A 16,700-nucleotide genomic window follows, 5' to 3' on the forward strand; every position below is an offset into this window, starting at 1 on the left:
TTTGAAAGGTCAATTCTGGACTTCTGCAGGGATTTGAGGGTGCCCCCTACTCATGAAGCCCAGAGTAGGTGTCTCTGCCATGAGAAGGTGAGGGCCAAGGTTTCCAACTACCCCTTTGTCCCATTGCTCCAAGTGTTGTGTCAGTTATACCCACAGGCTTCCCTCTAATTCTGCCCAACACCTTGGAACGTCCCTTGGCCATGGACTGATGGAATGATGGTCTATTCCCATCTGAGCTTCCAGATTTCCCACTTTGAGAGAATTCTGAGAGATTCTGTCATTTTAGAGCCCAGAGGTCTGCAACTTATGGTTTCCACAGCCCCTGCTTACTGCACCTGCAGGGACAAATGGGCCACTGGTCCTTCTTGACTTTTTGATCACTTGCTGGCTGCTCATCATTGTTGAATTGTATGCATAAATTGGTATATTTTGAATCATGTATAGTGGATGGGAACTATCTGATGTTAAATAAGTGTTTTTGGAAATATGTTTCCTATAGATGGACATAGCGAAGTAGCCAATATCGAATTTACTTACAAGTTTAGCTAAAAAGCTGATGGAAGTGGAATCAACTTGTACTGTAAATGGTTTACCAAACTCATTAGCTTTTACATACTGCACAAACTTTTGTAAGTTGTCTTTATCTCCCTGTCTCAGCAACAAGTAGTCATCTAGGTAATGACAGCAGTTTCTGTTGAGGACAATAAGGTAATAACAGTGTCTTACATGCTGGTGTAAAATGCTCTTTGTAATGTCAAGAAAGACCACACACACACACACACACACACACACACACACACACACACACTTGACTGCAATGAGAATAGAACCCCTACCTATCTAAATACACAGACTAAAGAACTCATTACATTACACAAGAGCCACAAGTCTGACTTAGACTGTCTCAGACAACACTTTATAGCTGATGACATCGGCAGTGTCTGTTGAAGACGATATGGTAATAACAGTGTCCCACATGCTGGTGTAAAATTCTCTCTGTGATATCAAGAAGGAGCACACACACACACACACACACACACACACACACACACACACACACACACACACACACACACACACACACACACACACACAGGTGACTGCAGTGTGAATGGAACACTTACCTATCTAAGTGCACAGACTACAAAAAACGATACTTTACTCAAGCACCATGACACAAGTTTGACTTTTACAAAGTGCAGTCAATTTATAGTAGATGACATCAGGATGACATGTGGAAGACAAGATTTAGGGAGGCCTGCATGAAATGGATGTGTAGGTATGTACAAGTGTCAAAATACTGTCAATCCATGATCTTGGAACAGTAACTGCAGGGCATACACTTCTGCTCTTCTCTAGACACACACACACACACACACACACACACACACACACACACACACACACACACACACACACACACACACACACACACACACAGTTGACTGTAGTAAGAACAGAACCCCTACCTAAGTACACAGAATATAAGACACAGTACTTTATGCAAGCACCATGGCACAAGCCTGCCTTTTACATGAGTGCACATCAACTTATAGTGGATGACATCAGTAAGCCATGTGGGAAACAAGATGTTGGGAAGCCTGCATGAAATGGATGTGCAGGCATGTGCAAGTATCAAAATGCTGTCAATCCATGGTATTGGTGCAGTAACTACAGGATACACACTTCTGCTTGTCTGTCTAGGCACACATACACAGCTGACTGTAGTGAGAATGAACACCTACCTATCTAAGTACACAGACTACAGAACACTGTATTTTATGGAAGTGCCATGACACAAGTCTGCCTTTTCAAAGAATACAGGTCAGCTTATAGTAGATGACATTAGCAGGCCATGTGGGAGACAAGATATTGTGAGGCCTGCATAGGTTCATTGCTTCATAGGTTCAGGGGAGGCTACTAGCCTAATGGGAGTAGGGGCATTTACAAGTCTAGTTGTGTAAAACACAAGTACCCTTATTGTCAAGGTTGTTCTTGAACAGGATCATTGAAGAGCACTGCTTCACATGGAGTGAAGCCTATTAAAGAGAAGTGTCAATTGCTGGGGGATATATCTGTTACAGGCTAGGCTTAGAACCCTGAAGCAAGTTATTCTTGTCCCATTTGATTTGTTGATGTCCAGCATTTTCAGTATGGCAGGTTCTGAGACTGCTGTGTAGACCAGCCATAGGTCACATCTCAGCAGCCTGCATGATACTGATGTACAGTGACACGTCTTTCAGTCTTTCCATGTATGTGATGTATTGAGGCCCTGGATCCATCCATTGCCTTCTCCAATTGCTGCAGGTGTCTGGTGAGGCACAGACAAAAGGGAGGATTGTACTAAATTAGTGTCCTGAAATGGATAGAGAACAGCAGAGATATGGCCTTCCTGGTCTTGAATGTGATGACCATATGTATGAGGTGCACAATGCAGAATGTGTGTCTCACCACTATAGACACATAGTGATGAAAGTGTAGATTGCTGTCTCACAGCACTGTGTTTGAAATTAGAGGGATGCTATGTATATCATAATTAGCAAGGGTACTTCATTGTCAAAGGGGACAATGAGGCATTGTTTGCTTTAAGGTTCAGGCGTATGAGTTTGCCTCCAATCATTTGTCTGTGTCAGCCCATTCTGTAATATATTACAATCATTGGGGACTCTATATGAGTGCATCCAGTTAACAGTAATCTGCAAACTTGGTATACCATAGGCCAACTACCATTGCCTGGACTTCAGAGAAGTAGTTTCCAAACATGGGAGGGTCCAGCACAGATCCTTGTGGCATTCCACTGGTAAGTAGGATAGTGATGGAGGTGCATTCCCCAACTTTGAGACTGTGTGTGTTCTGTTGGTGAACCAGTTGGTTATCTATCTAGTAATGTATGGCTTCATTCCCAGATGAGAGATCATCACTATAACACATGAATGGGGGATTGTGTCCAAGGCCCTTGGATAACCAAACATAGGTGGTATAGGTTCATAGGTTTATAGGTAGGTACTAGGCTATCTGCCTGAAGGCATTTATAAGCCTAGTTGGAATGTGTTGGCTTTTGCCTCCCCCTTAGGTTAGTTCCCAGTGCCTCTGTCCAGCAGAGCCATTGAAGTGACCCCCGGGGTAAGCTTTCTATTTCCCATCCACTCATCAAAGTTTCTCTTGAAGAGGGTTAACGAGGAGCTCTGCCTAATGTAGATTAGAATCTTGTTCCAGAGCATGGGTAGTCTCTGAGACAGGAATTTATCCTTCCAGCACATCCTATTTATTGTTGTGGTGAGGTTTAGATCCCTAGAGCATGTAGCTTGAGGGCATATGGTTTTCTTTAGGTGGAGCATATCCATCAATTCTGGGTTGGACATGGCCTAGTATGTCAGGCAGAGATCAACTCTGAGTAGGCGGTATGCAACCGAGCACAGCTGGAGTTTCTACAGTCAAGCTGCATAGGGCATCTGTTTGAGGCCAGTGATCCTCTTGGTGAGGTACTTCTGTGGTCTTTCCAGCTGTTGCAGGTGTCTTGTATGGTACATCCCAAATGGGGCATTGTACTCTATGATTGGTCTGATGAGTGATGTGTAGAGGGGCACAATGACCTCTTTTGATCTGGATGCAAACCCTTTTGTGATTAGGTGGGCCACATAGAAGGATTTTCTAACCACATTGGAAATGTGATTATTAAAGGAGAGGTTACTATCTACTTGGGTCACCAGATCCCTTATTACGTCTTCCATATTTAGGGGGCTACCACCTATGTGGTAGTTTGTGGGTACTTTGTTTTTTCCAAAGGGGATGACTATGCACTTTTTGGCATTTAGCTTGAGACCATGGTTTTGACACCAGGTATCTGTCTCAGTGAGACCCTTTTGGAGGATGTCTGTGTCAGCTGAAGAGTCAATTATAGCCCCTAATTTGCAGTCATCAGTGAACTTGGTAAGCCATTATCCTCCTGTGCATGCCTGTATATGCCGAACAGGAGGGGTCCTAGGACTGAGCCCTGGGGAACGCCACTTGTAACTGGTTTAGAGTCAGACCTAGCTCCTGCTACTCTTACCATGTGGGTTCTGTCCGTGAGCCAGTTGGCAACTCATCTTGTGACGTAGGGGTTTATGTTCAGGTTAGCGAGCTTGTCTATAATACCTGAATGGGGAATGTTTTCAAAGGCCTTTGTGAGGTCTAGGTAGGTTGTGTGGAACACCTTTCCCTCATCTATAGCCTTGGTAACTGTCTCAAAGAAGTCCACCAGATTTAGGAGGCATGATCTGCCCTTAACAAAGCTGAACTGAGTAGGGTCCAGTGTTTGGAGGTTCCCAATGTCTCTGTTAATGAGATCTATGATGATGCACTCCATAGCCTTGCAGACCAAGCTAGTCAGGCTTATAGGGAGATAGTTCCCGGTGTCTGTTGTGGTTCCACCTTTGTGGAGTGGAATAGTCATTGCTGTGCACCACTCTATGAGCATGTAGCCTGTGGAGAGGCTGAGTTTGAATAGTGTGTTTAGGTGAGGGGTTAGTTCATCTTGGAGCTCGTGTAGGACACATCCTGGGATACCGTCCGGTCCCATTGATGGTATGTTTTGGGCTTTGGAGAGGGCTGTTTTAACCTGACTGTCTGTGATTTCAGGGGCACTACATTCTTCCGGTATGGTTATGGACCCTTTTGGGGGTGAGAGAGGGGGTGAAGTTTGCACTGAACTTGTCTGCCAGGATGTTGGCGATACTGGTCGGTTCAGTGTATTTTGTGTCATTCTCCACTACCTCTGAGCAGATCTGAGAATTGCCACTTAGATTCTTAACATAGCTACAGAATGTCTTGTGTTTATCTTTGAAGTCCTTGGCAATTTTTCTTTTGAAGCTAGCCTTGGATGATTTTATGAGGGATCATAGTTTCTTACTGATACTGATCAGGGATGTCTTCCCTTCTTGGGATTTTACTCTTTTCTGTACTAGTTTCCTCCTTCTGTTGTATAGCTTGTTTATGGCAGGAGTCCATCAGACTGGTTTCCTTTTCTTGGAGGAGTGATTCTTGGTTTTGGTTGGGATAGCATGATCTATGCATTCTTGTAGGTGCCCATAGAGTGCATTAGTAAAGGAATTTGCAGCTTGGACAGTGTTATCCTTTAGCATGGGGGCTTTGAAACTTTCCACCTCAGTCTTAAGTAACGTGAAGTTTGCTTTGGAAAAGTTTTTCACGGTGGTTTCTTTGACAGGGGTTGGGGGCAGAAGGTGGATATCCAGAGTGATTAGTTTATGGTCAGATCTAACCAACGAGGGGTTGACCTCCGGTGTGGAACACCGGTCGCCCATGTTGGTGATGACCAGCTCCAATACATTGTCACCTCTGGTGGGGGTGTTAACCAGTTGATCCAGGGTGTTTGAGTTTATAGATTCTAGGAAATGTTGGGCAAGGGAGTTTGTACTTGATTAGTTCTCACAGTTAATGGTTGGGTAATTGAAATCCCTATATCAAGTTGTTTGGTAGGACTTTTATGCTTCCCAGTGTTTCCAGAAATGCGGAATGGGGGTCCTGGGACATGGTGGGTGATCTGTAGCAAGCTACAATTTGAAATGCAGTTTTGCACGTTGTGAGTTGCACATGGATGATCTCTGAAGCATCGTGCTGTGCCACTAACCTGGAGGTGTGGGAATCCTTGATGAATATGGATCCCTCCACCTTTTGTATTTCAGTCCGGGTTTTGAGGCCAAAATGTATGGTATGAGTTGTAGCCTAGTAGTGCTGGGGTGCTCTCTGGAGCCTTAAACCAGGTTTCTGTTACTGCACATATATCGATTTTCTCCATACTGAGGAGTGCATCGAGTACGTGAATTTTGAGGTTTAGACTTCTGGCATTGAGTAGCATTACCCTCAGTTTTTTGTTACTTGTGCTATTTACGGCAGTGGGTTTGTCTTCTGAGCCTTGCCTAAAAAGGCACTATGTGGGTGACAAGAGCCTTGGCCAGTATTTTAAAGCCTAGGGGTGACAGGTGCAAGCCATCTCTAGCAGAGCAGCGTGGCTTGTCGAGCATGTCATCCCAGGCTGCCAGACACTGGATCCCCTTTGAATGACACCAGAAGCTAAGCCAATTGTTGAACTGAGAATTTTTTTCTTTATACCGTGGTATCATTCTTGGTGAGGGCAGGATGCTACTCAGGGTCAGGGTCATACCGGCCTGGGCTACATGATCAGAGAGCTCCTCCATGTCTCTTTTCATGTAGTCCAGGGACGTATGGCTCAGGTCATTCACATCAACATGGAAAATGACAGAGTCGTATTTATACTTATTCTGGAGTGATCTGAGTGCTTGTGTTATATGGCGGATCCTGGTACCCGACAGGCAGCTAACACTAACCTTCATCTTTTTCAGCATAGTGAGTTTGGATGTTAGTGTGCCTGACTATAGTCACCTATTACTAGTGTGTTGGGTATGTTATTTTGCCTTAAGGGCTGTGATTACATGGCACACTGGTTTTCTGAAGTATGTGTTTCAAGGTTTGTGTTGGGGGGGGTGGAGGTTGCTGGGATGTCTGCTTTGGAGGTCTCTGTTGCTTTTGCAGATTTTTATTCAGAGCCTCCGAGTATGTTTTCATGTATTTATGTGTGTTTTTTGCCGGTGCTAGTTTCATAGGTCTATGTGAGACTGGTGGTGTGATGCAAGTAATTCCCTTCTCCTCTTGACTGTCTGGTCCAGTCTTGGATTGAGAGAGCTTAGCCTCCAGTTTGACTGTATAATTACATCTCTCGCATGTATTAGTGTTTGGTGGTAGGAGGAGAGGGTTGTCTGTGTACATGAGGCAGTTGTATCATTGCCTCAAAATGCCAAGATTTACCAGTTGGACCGGAGAGTACACCTGAAACTACCCTTTGGACATGCCTGGATAGGTACAGTGAACTGTTTTACTGATTGGCTGGTAAGGTTGAATAAAGAGCCTTGTCCTTCTCTACAGTATAGGGGGGTCTAGTGCTAAGGTTTATTAGTGCTTGCTATGAGGTTTGAGCAAGTGCTGGACTGAGAAGTGAATGATTTGAGTGCTTAAGTTGAAAGTTTGTCTAGTTCCAAGGGAAAACTTGAACAGTAGACTTTGTGGAGCCAAGAATAGTTATACCTAGTTTATCCCTCATCCAGGTCTTTGGGTCAGTATCAAAGATGTCCACAAGGTTTAATAAGCAAGATCTACCACTGATAAAAACAAAATGGGTTGGGTCAAGTGTGCTGAAGGTCACCTATGTCCCTGTGGAAAAGATTTGTGATGATTCCTTTCCCAGCTTTGCATTTAAGGCTTTTCAATAGCCGTAGTTCTGCATGTTACTAGATTGATGTGTATTGCATATCACACAACATTTGATATTACCTTCTGTAGTGCAGGTGATATATGTGCAGAAAAAGTACTGAGACCCCAGGGTTGCAGTGCTTGGGAGGGTGGAAACACATGGCTGTATTGTACATATGTAACATATTGTTAAACAGAGCCTTCAGTTTGTTATGTTTCCACGTGTAATTTCATGTCATAGTCAGGAAATGGACAGTAAACAGCAGTAATACATTACAATATTTACTTTTCCATAGCATGGCAAGTAGCGGGTTTGTGCAGCAGTTGGCAAAGTGTATAAAACTCATGCAAAATGTGCATGTTTGCACATAGCTAAGCAGTGCGCAAACGTAAGCAGCAGTGCTAAAGTCTGACATTAGTATTCAGTCTATGAAACACATCTGCTGCTTAACTGACTCTGCGGCAGCACATGTTAATGCATTTATGCATTCCTTTTTGGGCCCAGATGGTACTGGGTTTGAATCCACATGTTTCTAATACCTTTAAATACTTTATTTAAACATTGATAATGCAATAACATGAATTATTTGTAGTACATGTGTAGTTGTTTTTTGGCACAGCCCAGTGGGGTGAAGCGGTATTAAGTTGAGATCACCGTATCATTTTGTTGCTGCTCACTGTTGCAGTGCGTTGTTGCGGTAAGCACACCTCCACACAAACATGGAACCCAAAAAATGAAGAGATTCATTGCTTTTGTAGCAACTTATCTGTGCTGTGTGTGATTCTATTTTTTGACCAGATTAAAGTGGCAAAAATGGGATAGATAGGAAAGTGGTGAAACGGGGAGTAAGCAGGGGGATGAACAATGGGAAAGCATGACAGGAATGTGCAGGAGGGAGGTAGAAAAGGACCATAGCTATCCATTTCTTTAACAGTGTAAACTGAAAATATGTGCAGAATATTAAATGAATTTGGGCTGCCACCTACAGAGAGAGGGGTGACCACAATGCAATCATGTTGTATAGCCAGTTGGACTGAATTGAGTGTGTCAAGAAGACACATGTGCAAAATGGAGAGCTATGTATGAGATGATTTTTTTTTTGTGGTCCAGGTGCCCATTTATTTTTTATTTATGAGAGAGAAGAATGCTGGGGAAGGGACTTAGATATGTCTGGGTCAGGTAATTTGAGTATATGAGGAAGCAATTGCAGACAGACAAGACAAACAAGAAAAGATACAGGGATGGTGATGGACATAATAGGTTGGGGAGACCATGATTAGTGTGAGGGTGGGGACAGCCCAGGCCCATGGCCACAAAGCTTGGAGACATTGAGAATCAAGTCCTCACTCACTGGACTGTCATCACTTTCACCTTACTCTGCAGGTGACTAGAGTGCTTGATGTCTACTCCTCCTCCTCCTAGTACACAACATGAGGGAGAGCAGCCTCTCTAGCCAGTGTAGGTGTGTAGCAATGCTGTGGTGCACCATCCTACCCACCATCCTTGGCAATTTGCTGCGGGAGATGAGATCACCACTTCTGCCACTGCTTCTGGAGAGTACCACTGGACCAGCCTCCACGGCAGGAATACCCGAGGGTGCAGGTAGTGTAGCAGCAGCAGAGACAACACTGCCAGGTTGGCACCCAGACATGCTGGCATTGGTATTGCAGATGGTGGAATGGGGGTAGGCTGATCCAGTGGGGCTAGCCTACCTTGCTGTGCTGTGGAGCATTTAGTGATGTGGTACACATGGATGACATGGACACATTTTAATAACATATAATAAAAATCAGAAATAGAATAAAATAAAATAAAATAAAAATACAATAACAAAATATTTGTTCATATTGAGCTGAACGTGGGAGGGACAGGGCCACAACTCTGTGCTGAGATTTCAGATGACTAGAGGCTTCTGAGCTTCCTAAACCATAAGTTGCCTATTTTTTTTTTTTTGCTTATTTTTCTATTTAGTGCTTATTCCAACCATTTATTGCACTTTTTATTATCTACTGCCAACTTTTTTACTGTATTTTATTACTATAAACAAACTGCACTGTTGTACTGCAAATGTCTGCCTTATTAGGCCTGTTAAAATCATTTTAGTTACTGTTTTCACTGTTTGTAAAGCTTTTTTAGCCATTTTCACTGTTTGAAAGGTATTAACTAGATGTTTTTTCCATTTGCTAAGCATCTGTTTATTTGTTATGATTTTCCTGGCAAGAAGTGTATCATACAACTGATTTGTTCGTAGTTAAAAGCATTCTCTAGAGTCTTCCTGCCCGTTTTTTGTTTAAAACTTTTATTTAATGTCTGACTGCTGTTTTTCTGCTGTCTCTTCTGTAGTATTTTCTGCATAAAATAGTGTAGCTAGTATCAGTAGCATAGTTCAGACTCAGGGTTGCTGTTTCTGGGCCTGGTTGTTTGTTTGTAGTGGCTGTTCTGAGCACATTTTCCAGGCCATCTTGGATTAGAAAGGGCCCCTCTGCACTCTAGTGGGAGGATTGTGCTGATTGGTCCCTGGCTGGTAAAGGTTGACTGGTTGAGGGCTTGGAGTAAGCACCTCATTGGTTCTTTTGAGCTTTTTTTAAAAATTGTTTTAGGTTTTAACCTTCTGGTATTTAACACCCACCCTTGAATGGGTTTCTTTTTGTTTGCTCATCGCCCAGCATCATGGACTGCCACGCAATTGTGCGCCACAGCTGGACAGATAATTTTGACAATTTTTCCCTTAGATACAGCTTCATCCCAACAGTGTAGTTCCTCATCTTTAGCACATTTCCGGGCAAAGAGGCTGGATTTATGTGTTACTAGAATCTTCTATTTTTTGTGGTATTTAAACCCAATCTTTGAGCTGGTTTGGGGTTATTTGTACATCATGCATTACAGTGGCACTGTTTTTATCTCATTGTGAGGCATTCCAGCTTCAAATTTTCCCTGAGTAGCACTTGTGTGATCACCTAGTAGTACTCCTCTTGACCTTCCACCCTTTATCCCCTTAGCTCTCTCTGGCCTCTCTCCCTCACATCCTAACAAACATGAACAGACAATTCCCAACAGTTTCTCCTGCCAGTCTGGTTGATATGGTCATCCTGAGACAGTGTAGTAACTGCCTCATGTACACAGACAACCCTCCACTACTACCACCTAGGTAAACAATTTGTGAGAGATGCAATTACATTAAGAACCTAGAGTCTATGCTCTCTCCCTCACAAGCAATAAATCTGGCACTGAGAAGGTTGTCAAAACAAACAACACACCACAAACACCACCCACACCTACACAACACATATGCACATATGCAGAGGTCCTCAACAAAAACATACCCAAACAAAAAAGACCTTTGAGGCAAAAACACATGCAAACTCCACTGCCCACAACACAACAACACACCACACATAGTCTACACACCTGTGCCTCACAGCTACTAAGGCCTAAACATAATCCCAACGTATTAGTCATAGGAGACTCCATTGTGAGACACATAGATGTTCCCCTCACCAGGCTGGATAAGGAGAAAGTGTTGGTTAGTTGTTTGTCAGGTGCCAGAATCTGCCATATCACCCATGATGCACTCAAGTCTCTCAACAACATGTACTGTTAAAACTGTCATAGTCCATGTTGGTGTGAATGACTTGAGATGTACCTCCCTGGACTATATGAAGAGAGACATGATTGAGCTCACTGAATAATTGTCCCAGGCAGGTGAGTTCTTAGCCTTAAGCAGCATTTTACCATCACCCAGAATGATATCTCAATACAAACAGAAAATGATTAACTTTAACAATTGGCTTAGTTTGTGGTGTCATTACAAGGGGATCTAGTACCTCACAACCAGGAAAGACATGATCGACAGACCATGATGCTTTGCCAGAGATGGCCTGCATCTGTCTCCCCTGGGCTTTAGGCTTCTAGCAAAGGCTCTTGCCTCCCCCATAGTGCCTTTTTTAGGCAATGCCATGAGATCAAAACTACCAACATGAAAATTTAATCAAAAAGTAAATTAAAGGTCATGCTGCTAAACACTAGGACACTAAACATGAAACTGCACTTATTGCAAGCATCACTAACCCTGGAAGATGCTAACATTTGTGCAGCCACAGAAACTGGTTCAAAGCTGTGGAGAGCACCCCAGCCATACCAAGTTACTTATCCTATCATGCATTCAGACCCCAAACCATGGGCAGCAAAGCAAAAGAAGGTGAAGTTACAATATATATTAAAGACATACACACATCCAGGATGGTCAAACAGTATGACAAACAGGAGACACTCCAGGTGCAGTTAACCATTGACAAGACCCTTATTCAAATCATAGCTAGCTACAGGCCCACAACTTTGACTCAAGATGTGCACAGGGTTGCCAACTTTTCATGTCAAAAATTATGGACATGTACATGAAAGCAAAATGGGGTCCCCCCCAGTGCCCCACACGTGCACCCCCCCGCATGCGCCCCCCCCCACACACACACGCAGCCATCCCGGTGTCCCATTACTTGGCTATCTCTCCATTTCTCCCCAGTTGCCATAAATACTGGTCAAAACTCTGTGTGCATACTGTTTTCGGCTTTACTTCTACAATGATTACAGATACTTGGATTTAATGTAAAACTTTTATTTCAGATTTTACAGCACAAACACGAATAGCCATTTTCTAAACAAGCAATACAGTCTCTCATAAACAGACATAGCTTTAATACTTCTTTACCTTTAAAACTCACATTCACTGAAACAGCATTGAAACCTACATTCAAAGAAAATGCATCTGGCCAGTGGTGGATTAAGTTTACATTTGGGTTTTTTCAAATCATAGCCCCCTTGCGCACATTTTTAAAGCCAAGAAAAAGTTCTTTGATTCACCTTCCTGACTGTATTAAATTTTAATACACAATAACAGCTAGCAGACATGAATTAGCAGCCAAAACACATGAACCAATAATGACAAAACTGCCCAATTCAGAACATTTCAACCATAAATGGCCACTCATACTTATTAAAATCCATCAATATCAGTTAATATGCACAATCTCTGCAGAGTGCAGAAGTAAAACATCATCTAAATTCCACATTAAACAAAGAGATCTGCAACTAATGAAAAGTCCACTCCCAAAACAACACTCAGAAATCGTACAACTCTTCCAGACAATTATTTTTGTAAAGCAGAAGCCCTCTCCACCCCAAAGCTGGGGCTCTGCCCCAAATCCCCTGATCTCATTATATACAAATTCAGAAGTCACAGAATGTAGAAGAAGGAAAAAATATAAAATAAACACATAAATAAATAAAAACTTTCTTTTTTCCTCTTCTCCGAGTCCTGCAAAACCACAGCATAACATTTTGAACGTAAACCCCTTCAGACATAGTGAAATGCCAACTATAAAAACACACAATCTCTCTCTTGTTATGTTTAGTTATGCCATGAAACACTACACAATTACCTGCAATGTTGCCATTTCCCAAGCTAGACCAGGTAGCAAACATATCAAAGGAGGGTCCAAGCAGAGACTTGCATCAAATCAGTTTTTAATTTATATTATTAATGAAATATTCCATCACAAGCTCTATCTGGATAGAGGTTAAAAATTCACAGACTGTATTACTTTGCTCAAGTAAACACACAACATTTGGTTGTCAATTTACTTATTATGAATGTTTCTTGGATCATTTTCTATATACTTTTTAAATATGGTACGTCTATACTGTCATGTATGGCGATGATAAGATCAGAGTGATACTACAGCAGATTGAAAAATCTCGGCCGGCCCCTGCCCCATTAAGATGCAACACAGTATGACTCTGAGCTGAGGGAAAAAAAAAAAAAAAAAAAAAAACGGAACTTACATGTGCCGCTGCTGGCCGCAGTGTTGAATTGGAGAAAATTCAGACAGCTGGACTTGTACTTTGCCTGGGGGCTGGGCTTTTCAGGATACATCTTGTCTTCTGTTCTTTACAATTCAAATTCCGAGCGTGGGAAGACAGTGAGTAGACAGATGTAAACAGTCTCAAAGAGACTGTTTTCATCATCTGCACCCAGACGCATAGGGCGTTCTTAAAGAAAAACCCCCATAAAAAAATAATAAATTTTTTTAAACTAATTTTCCAGACAACACAGACATTTTGCATTCTTCCGGACAGTTTCCCTTAATTCTGGACAGTCTGGAAGAATTCTGGACAGTTGGCAACCCTAGATGTGCACTCTACCTATCTGGACCACTTCGAATCTATCAAGATTCGACCTTTTATCCTGATCCTGGGAGACTTTAACTATGCAACCATAGACTGGAAGAACTACTCATGCTAAAGCACAAATGCCCAAAGATTCCTTGATTCCTTCAATGCAAATGCTGTTGACCAGCTAGTTGACACCCCCGCAAGAGATAATAATATCTTGGACTTGGTATTAACTAACATGAGTAATCACTGCAGCATCCCTACAGTGTCATCCTCCCTGGTAAGATCTAACCACAAAGCGGTCACTTTTGAAGTCACCATCTCCCCTGACCCTGCCCCAGCTAGGGTCAAACATAAAACTTCTCCAAAGCTGATTACAACCTCCTGAAGGAAGGTATAAACAGTTTCATAGCCCCTTCCTCCTCCATAGGAACTGGCACATATGTCCAAACCTACACCAAAGTACTATACAAGCATTTATATAGCTGAATGGAATCAAGAATACCCAACAGGAAAAAATCCTCCTCCTCAAGGAAGAGTAAACCTGTCTGGTGAACATCTGCAATAAATAAACTCTATAATTAAAGGAAAAAATTGCTGTCATGGACCTAGTAGGAGATGATGCCTCAGTGGAAGCAATCTTTCCTTAGCCTGAACAAGCAAATAAGAGCAGCAGTGAAATCCTCCAAAGCAAACTTTGAGTACAAACTGGCCACATCTACTAAAGACAGTCATAAGGCCTTCTTCACATATGTTCACAATCTCAAAGGAAGCACCCAGATCTGCTCAGAACTGGTGGTCAAGGACACCACCTACAGAAATGTCATAGATATAGCCAACCTGTTGGCAGACAGGTTCAGTGAAAACTTCACCCCTCTGTCCCCCCATCAGTAAATCAGGACATCCCCAGCACCTGCCTCCCTCCCCTTATCTCTAGGGAGCAAGTTGTCACTGCCCTCTCAAAGGCAAGAAATGCAGCCTCCATGGGAACTGATAACATCCGAGGCTGCATCCTACATGAACTCAGGCAGGAACTTGTGGCACCATTAGGCACTCTGTTCAAGCAAAACCGGCTTCATCCCAGCCGAGTGGAGGACAGCCACTGTCATCCCTTTGCGCAAAGGTGGAACATCCACCAATCCAGGAAATTATAGACCCATCAGTCTAAATGGATGATGCTTACAAACTAGCATTTATACACACATATACCCCTTACTCGGATGAATTCGAAGACACTATTAGGAGATACTGGGAAGGTTTAACAACTAATGTTGAAATTAGTAAATACATTTCTTCATGTCTGACATTTATTAAGAGAAAGGATATGAACATAAAAGAAATGTTAGAGGGTCAAAGAATGGAAATTAAAACCGAAATCACCAGGAAAAAAGTAGGTACATATAGATGCGGATTTTGTAACCAGTGTAGCAACATTCTTGAACATGATAGTTTATATCTTTCAGCAAGAAATTACAGAATTATGGCCAATGAACATTACAATTGCAACAGCAAAGATGTAGTTTGCATTGTTATACGTGAAGAATGCCCCGATTTCTATATAGGCAAGACAGAGAGACCTATAAGAAGGTGAATATATGAACATATGCACGATGCCTCACAACACAAAGACAAATGTATTATATAGACATCAGAAGGAATGTAAAGACAGTAAATTTAAATTTTACAGCAGGCTAAACAAGTCCTAAGGGGTAGATTATGGGAAGCCTGTCTTGAATACAAAGAGTTATTTTGGCAATTAAAACTTGATGCCACAACAAAAGCAGGATTGAATGACCATTTAAGCATTAATAGTGTCCTTAATTAAGGGCAGCAAAATTGTAATTTACTTTTATCTATGCCAAATATGTATTTTTATTGGATATATTTTAAGAATTTTAAAATTGACTAACTGATATTTTTAAAAGGTTTATTATTAGTACTGTTAATATTCATATGCATTAGTATAATGTATAAGAGTTGTAAAAGTGAAGTTATTGAACAAGACCTGAATTATTAAGAAGGAATGCTCATAATTATTAATGAGATTATTTTATTGGAGGAAAAGAGGGTGAATATTCATATAAAAGGATGGCTATGTCTTTATTAAGTGTTCTGATGAAGCTCGGGAGACTCCTGGGTGAAAGCACTTAACGTGGACTGAATTGTTGTTTTAATAAAAGAGTGTAGTTATGTGACTTCTGCACCAGTGTTTTTTGTGCTTTGGATAATAGATAAACTCTCTCAACTAGGCATCAAGCCATATATTACCAGATGCGTAGCAAACTGGCTCACTAGAACCTCCTATTCAAAATAGGGAAGCCACCTCAAGCAGTAGATACATAATGAGTGTTGTACCCCAGGAATCGGTCTTAGGACATATGTTGTTTGGGTTATACTTTTCTGAGGTGCAGGCCAAAACCACTGGGCTGTGGCTAACCAAGTTTGCAGATGACTGCAATCTGGGCACTGTCATCAATTCCCCTAGTGATGTGGACATCCTCCAAGAGGTTCTCATACAAGCAAATGACTGCTGCCAGAAACATGGCCTCAAACTAAATGCCAAAAAATGCATCATCATCCCCTTTTGGGAGAGTGACATCCTCACAAATTATCACATTAATAACAAGGTGTTAAGCACACAATCAGTCATGAGGGACTTGGGCACCCAGGTTGATAAACTGACTTTTGACCACCATATTGCCTCCATTGTTCGGAAAGCTTTCTACATGGCCCAACTCATTAGTAAGGGTATCTCATCCTGAGACAAGGAGGTCATAACATCCCTGTATTCTTCTCTTATAAGACCCATTATTGAGTACAATCCCCCTTTTGACATGTACCTCACAAAGCACAAGCAACAGCTGAAAAGACCACAGAGGTTCCTCACCAGGAGAATCCAGGGCATCAAACATCTACCCTACACAGATAGGCTAAAAGCCCTGTCCCTCTACTCTTTATCATACAGACTCCTCAGAGGTGATCTCTGTCTGGCATACAAAGTAATCTCAGACCCCGCTTGATGGGACTGCTGCATATCCATAAGTCAGGCTACACTTGAGTAACCAACACGTGCAACCTCAACTTGGTCTGTTACTTCAATATGATTTGTTGATGGGACAGATTTGTGTCCCAGAGGCTCCCCCTTCTATAGAATAGAACCCCTCTCCACATCAAGCAGAACACCTCATTAACCCAACTGGATGGGGAACAGAAAACACACCACTGGGATTCCACCTGTGTTGACACTGGACAGGGGCATATGGTG

This window comes from Protopterus annectens, chromosome 2.part0 (genome assembly GCF_019279795.1).
Source record: "Protopterus annectens isolate FY-2018-M chromosome 2.part0, PAN1.0, whole genome shotgun sequence".
Lineage (NCBI taxonomy): Eukaryota > Metazoa > Chordata > Ceratodontiformes > Protopteridae > Protopterus > Protopterus annectens.